Below are 7,644 nucleotides of genomic sequence, written 5' to 3' on the forward strand. Positions count from 1 at the left end.
CGTTCAGCCTGAAATGCAAATGCTGCCATCATTTACTGACCCTCATGTCATGCCGAGCCAATATGATCTTCTCATTTTGTGCTTCATTGAAGACGAATGTGAGGATAAAAACATCCAAGCTATTGTCTTCTGTACAAGCAGAGTGAACGAATGGTGATTTAGCAAAGCTCTGAAAAGGAAAATATGACAGGACTTCAGAGGACTGCTATTATAACAAAGCATGCTTTTTAAAAAAACGCCATCCACTTTCACTTTTCCAGAAGTCAGTGTTTTGTAGGATTTTTTTTTCTTTTTTCTGTGAAGACAGCTAACATGCCGCATTGCCTCGCTCTTAAAAGCACTGAATGTAGCACTCACATATGAAATCAAATTATGCTTCAGCTTTTGAAATAAACGAGTCTGACATAAAATGAAAATGTACAAGAACTTTCACAACTTCCCACATCATTTATTGAAACTTAACTGAAAATGGCTTTTTCTGAAACCCTTGATTTTTGGATGCCACAAACCTAATTAAATTAGCATATAACCACCCAAACCCAATCCATGCCTTGTATGAATTCAGCAACTTCATGGTGAAATAATTCAAAGGACAAGTGAAAGAAACTTATTCCTTAACACTAAGCACTGAAATGCTCTATTGATGCAAATTGGCATTCAGGGCTGTAACTGCATGTATTAAAAGACTATTTATGCACAAAAGTAAGTGAACCTCAGAGCAAGAGAGGATGTAAGGACGGACATGTCTGCCACGACCCCTTTAGGAGCTTGTGTAACAGAGTATTATGAGATAATCCGTGAGAATATCATTGATTCAGGACTAAGATGTTTTTGAAATGCTGTAATTACACAGCAGTTCACAGACCCTGTAATTAAAGTACATGATACAAGGGTTTTCTGAAGCTCGACACCTCTCAGCAAACACAAATACATCCTCGCGTGTTGTCAATTGATTGTGTTGGTGTAGTTTAATATCCCGCACTTTAATGGAAACATGTCTTCACGTGTTGGTGTGGGCACATGTGTGGGCCACAAACCTCATCAGCACGCTCCGCTTTCACATACAGCACATATTTAGCACATAAACGCAGAGATTAAATATGAAGAAGGCAGCCCTCCACCAGCCACTGACAAACTCGAGATGTTTTGGAGAATAAATGCACATTCTATGAATCATCACAGCTACTCTGAACAAAAACACGACATCAATATGCTTCGAAAACCTTGATTCGGGCTCTCCAGCACTCAGACGTCACCGGGTGCTCGTGAAGGTGACTTATCAGCCTCCTACGCCGAACAAGACCACAATCCAATCCTCCAGTGTGTTTCGCAGGCCGTTTCCGGGGAGATTTACCATCATACACATGCAGCGGGAGAGAGTTTCCATCAGCTTGCAAAAGACTTGGTGACCGTTCACACATAATGTAATGTACTGTGCACAATATCACATTCATTACATATGATATCGCTCTCTCATTACAGCTCACTTTCTTTAATGGCTCTCTCGAATCAGGTTAACATCTTTAATCATCATAAAAGCATGCTGGAGAACATACACATTTCTATAAGCAGCAGGCTATTCAGGAGTCAATCTCACATATCTATAAGGTCTAAACTGGTCATTTATGATCCAAGTTGGAGCTGGTAGCTGGTTAGAACTACTTTGGACCAGCTACAAACCAACTTGTCTACCAAGAAGTGGTATGATATAGTATTTCCTGCACATTTGCAAGGTCAGTGTTTATAATTATGCTCCAAATTAGAAGTAGGTAAACCAACTTTGACCAACAATAAACTAGTCTGATGACCCTAAAATAGTATTATTTGATATTTCCTGTAGGCTCTTACTGTAGATGTCTAAGTTGGTAATTTATGGTCCAAGTTGGACCTTGGATCTAGTTAGATATGATAGACAACATTTGACCAACAACAAACCAGGCTGAGAACTTAAAACTGGGATGATTTATTTCCTGAAGGATCTTGGTCAGGGTTGGAGCTGGGAGACCATTTTGGACCAGCACCAAACCAGCTTAAACGCCTAAAACTGGTATGATCTGATTTTCCTCCTGGCCCTTAAAAGTGTACACTGTTCATGTATGGTCAAAGTTTACACTAGTGGCTGGTTAGAGCTGGTAGACCATTATGGACCAGCAACAAACCAGCATGACCGCCAAAAACTGGTACGATCTGATATTTCCTCCAGGCTCTAAACTGCTCGTATATTGTCAAAGTTAACTGGTAGCTGTTTATAGTTGGATATGATAGTTCCTGCAAGCTTTTAATGGGCTAAGCTGGTCCTTTCTGTTCCAAGCTGGAGGTCGTAGCTGGTTAGAGCTGGTAGACCACTTCAGATCAGAAACAATCCAGCTTAACCAGCTAACAAAAATATGTCCTAAGAACATTTTGCTATGTTGACTTAGGAAAACATTATTTCTGAATGTTCTCCGACTGTTCAAAATGTTTGGTTGTGTGAACATTAGAGAAAAAATTTAGGGAACATTAGTTTTGAATGTTCTCTGAAAGTTCTGAAAATAGTAACAACGTAGACCACTTTGAATGAACATTTAATTAATTGCTACTTGAAGAACATTAGATGAAAACTTTGCGAGAACCTTTCCAGAACCTCTGAGAACATTCCCTGTTAGCTGGGATGATCTGCTTTTCCTGCAACCTCTCAAAGTGATAGTTTGCCCAAAAATGAAAATGCAGATATCATTTCCTTGCTTTCATGTCTTTTATAAAACTGTGGAACACAAAGGAAGATATCACGAGGAGCACTGACATTCATTGTATGCACACAATTAATTTTTTTCAAAAGATCATCTTTTTGTGTTCCATAGAAGAAATTAAGTCACACCAAGTTTGGAACGACATGAGTTCATTTAAAAGTTGCGGTAAAAATCTGTTTTATTGTTTTTATTGCATTTTCACTGAAACGCTCATACAAGCACAAGCAAACATCTTACCATAACTGTGGTCTTTGGTGCATTATTGAGCAATTGAACATAATGTCCATTTCAATCTGCAGCAGCTGCAAAAGTTTGGTCTAGTGCTCATTGAGGTCATTTGAGATGTTTTAGATGCATCTGATAAATAACACGTAAGATGGAGAAGTCTAGAGCCTGGCGTTAGAGTCACGCTGAGAGAACAGAAAGCCATTACTAAGACATTTTTTGTGTCCGTATCGACGTTTGGCAAAGATATCTCTGTTGAACACAGAGAAACCGGTCGCATCTATCAAAGTTGAGGCCACACACACACTTCTCACTGAGGTAATGAAATAAGCAGCCGACTTCAATGGCTGATAATGAAACTTCATTAGTGAAAAATTGAATGACGCTGCTGAATCCATTTTCTGTGGCTTGCGACAGAAGAGCAGGATGTTCTTTCTTCTTTCACTCAATTTTATTAGCTCTGATGGGCTTCTTACGTTGATCATGTGCCTACGGACACATGAAACACACTTACAGACAAACGTATGAGGAATAAATAGATTTGAGAAGGTCATACAGTGTTCTTGTGTTTCTATAGCGTACATTTCATTGACTCTCAGCGTGACGTGTGGGTCTCCAGCCGATGAATGTGTGTGGAAAGATCACTGTAAGCAACTGCTCAGCTCCTCTGATTCACTTTTAATGCAAAATCCAACAGTCCTCCAATGATTTTGTGCACACGATCACAAAAAAAAAAAGCATGATTAAACATGACCATACTTGCTGAATTCATCAGTTACCGTGGCATACAAAAACCTCAATCCAACCTTATCTCTAGAAAAGGAATTCTGGTCAACTAGACGAGTGGTCAAATCATGTAGACAAGTGGTGAGAAATCTAGAGAAATAAATCCAGCTCTGTGAAAATCTTTGACAGGCATTGTAAATATCCCCAGCAGCCTCCATCCCATCACGCTTGTCTCTAAAGAAACTTTCTAGAGCTCTTACTGTAAGAGTTCAGTTCTGTACTGTTGTGGCTCCTTCATGCAAAGATCATAGAGGACGAAGAAATGAGCTGCTGTGGCCTCTTAATCTCTTAAAACATAAGTCTGGCTTATTAACATAAGACCCGGCGTGCCGTTTGTGTGATAAAGTCAATGAACATTGCTCATATTAGAAATTAAACACTTCCCTGAACCTTCAAACTGGGACGTTGTGTCATAAATTAACTACAATGAGAGCCACTAATGTTAATCTCATGAAGAAAATGACTGATAAAAAATGATCAAATAACAATTTTGTCAACAATAACAAATGAACAATATGCATTATGACGATAACTAAACAATTTTAGTACTGTTGACAAAAAATAACAAGACATTAAAGCCCCAGTGCACAAGGGTTGTAACAGTAAACTAAAACTGAAACAGAAATTACAATTTAAAGAAAAAATAAAAAACATATATTATTTTTATATATATATATATATATATATATATATATATATATATATATATATATATATATATATATATAATAGAATCCCAATTATATTAAAATAACCTTGCAATGCAGGTTTTCTGAAAGAGATAAATCTAGAAACAATATCATCAATTTAAATAATGCATTTATAATCTGAATAATTTTTTGGACAACTAACTATATTTTCACTAAAATTAGATGCCTTTTTAGTAGTAAAACTGATTAAAATTAATGGATATAACATGATGAAATACTGACTAAATGTAAAGAGTATTTTCATTTTCAACAAAAGCTATGACTAAAACTAAAAAAAATAGCTAAAAAAAATTACACTGTCAGCTAGATTTAATTAAACATTTTATTGTCATACTTTTATTTATTTCAATGTATTTGTGTAATATTTATCATTATACATATTTTTCCAAAGCATTTCTGAATTATAGAAAGCCTTACAAGCCCACCCACACGCAAACCAAAGATGAATGCAGCATGGACAAACACCTTAAGATGTTCCCAAAGAAAAGACCTTGAGAAGAAAAGATCAGGGTTGAACAAAAGATGCAGGAAAAAAAAATGAATGTATGAATTTGCATTCCCTGATGTAAACCATAGAGTACCTCAAACATCAGAGATCTCAGAGCACCAATATACAGATCGATTTGTATAAATCTAAAGAGTTTTGGCATCGCAAGTGTCAAAAATCATGCTGTCTGGATAAAAACACACACACAAAAAACACTGTGTGTGGAGAAAAAGGCACAGAAGACCAACATCAAATGCCAAAAAAACAACAAAAGTTGACTGAGATGCACTGCTTCCTCAGGGCCCGGACAGCTTGATATAAGAAAAAGATGATCATTCATCAGGATTTTTTTTCTTTAGAAACCCCTGATTTGTCAAACAAGTTTTCAAGATTAAAATGAACAGATTTGAATGATCAGATTGCACTGTCAGCAATCAATCTCAAACCAGATGGTTGATTGTTTATATTGTTGCACAATGTGAACTATATTATCACCCAGATCTAATCTGCTAAATTCCACTTTAAGGCATAAAGATATTAAGATACTATGAAAATGAACATAATTAACATAGGTGCTTCAAAACAATGTGTACTGTTAAAAGCTCTATACAAATCAAAATGACTTCACTTGCTGATCTTCGGTGAATATATATATACAATAAAGGGGTCACACACTGATCTTATGATCTTTTTGATCTTTGGTCGAAACAGGACAGAAAACAGCCTACTTCTAAATTATGATGTGTTTTGATGTAAAAAAATCTTGATAACATTATAAGTGGAGCTCAGAGAACTGTACATACTACTACTAATACTACTAATAATAATAATAATAATAAGGCAGTTCATGACCCCTTTAAAAATAAAGCAATTATTTATTGGCATCAATGGTTCCATTAAGAACCTTTAACATCCACGGAATCTTTCCATTCCACTAAAGGGTCTTTGCAGGGCAAAAAAAGGTTCTTCTCTCATTATTAACATGTTTTAAGAATAGATAATTATTCTTTTAAGAATAGATAATTAAAAGGTTCTTTGAGAAACCAAAAATCCTCTTTTGGAAGCTTTATTTTTAACAGTTTATGTTATTACATTTAGATGGACCCTCTTCAAGTTTATATGTAAATAGAATAACATTATTAATTGTTCATGTACAATTATTTTTTCCTGAAACAATTTAGTCAGATATTCATCTGCATTTTTTAAAATGCTACTATTTGTTTCAAAAGTAACATTCTCAAAATGTTTGCAAAATAAAAAGAAAAAAAAGTAAATAAATGGAATGTTCCCTTAACATTTGCATAACCAAGAAAAAAGAACTTAATGAGAAAAGAACTTAATGGGAATGTTAGCAAAACATTCTGTGAACGTGGGAACTGTGAAGCCGCTAAAAGACTCAAGAATGTGCAATTTAGAATTACTCATTTAAAGCATTATTTATGATCCTGTCAATCATTCATTCAAATACATTTTTGGGCTTATTTGGGAGAAATGGAGTGCCAATGTTTGCTCACTTTCTATGCCTTTCAACATGCAGTATTAAAATAACGAATTACTCATTAAATCTAATCATGTGTAACTCAATAACTTTATAATGCATAAGTCAGATCCATGTTCCTGCGAGTGGTTCACATCCTCTCTCCTCCTCCAGAGAGTCCAGATTATGGGAACTAAAATCTTGAGTGAAAACCCAAATACATCTGCTTCTCTGGAGCTTTAACACTCATCGACCCTCAAATCTCAGCAGCAGTTTTTGACGTTCTCATGGTGCACATAAAAATGCTCAGGATGCCATCAATAAACTACTGTTCATGCAATCTCTCTTTGGGATGGGATATTAACACATGGGGGAGTTACTTTACTATTAAATCACTGCAGTGAGGGAATCTGCATATATTTAAACATTGCTGTGAATCTTTGCAGCCGCACATGTACAAGTCAAACACATGCAGTCTGTTTCGCAGAGAAGATAGTTATTCATGTGCTGCTGATGGCTGGAAGAGCTAGACAGGACCAGTCACGTGTCTCCATGGTGACAGGAAGTGAGGTGACAATGACAAACTCACAAAGTTCTAACAAGATTTTTTTTTAACAAGAAATAAGTAGATCAGGTTGTGGCTTGACAAAAAGCTTTGTCAAATAATGTGGCTCCCTCATCTGGCCAAAGAGAAAAAATGCATCTGTATTTAATAATCTAAAATGATTTCAAGAATAAAATAAGAGTCCATGTGATTTTCATTATTAAGATGTAATAAAAAATTATTTAGATTAACAAGACACATCAACAAAAGCAACAGATGGCACAGCATTAAGCAGTATGAACAATCACATTACACTAGCCTGAAAACATCATAAAGATTAGAAAATGAAATGAGCTTTGGGATTGCAGACTTCTATAATAACACCGGCACTGTTTATGCTGACTGACAGACTGCGGTCACAGACACATCTTCTTTAAATATGAACTCCTCGTGTTTCCTGATGCACTCTTGCCTGCTCTGACAGATACAGCTGATGAACATCATCGGATGGAAGGACGAACAGATTGAAGATTGCATGATTTACTCAGTACTTCTTTCAGGAGGATGTGCAGTGCTGTTCTGTCGCATCTTGTCAGTGTCATTGGACTGATTTTTCTTCCTCTCTTTTATGAGGGAACATTTTATTAATTAGGATTAAAAAAAAACTGCTGCTTTTTACACAGTTC

The sequence above is a fragment of the Cyprinus carpio genome, chromosome B3, assembly GCF_018340385.1.
Source record: "Cyprinus carpio isolate SPL01 chromosome B3, ASM1834038v1, whole genome shotgun sequence".
Lineage (NCBI taxonomy): Eukaryota > Metazoa > Chordata > Actinopteri > Cypriniformes > Cyprinidae > Cyprinus > Cyprinus carpio.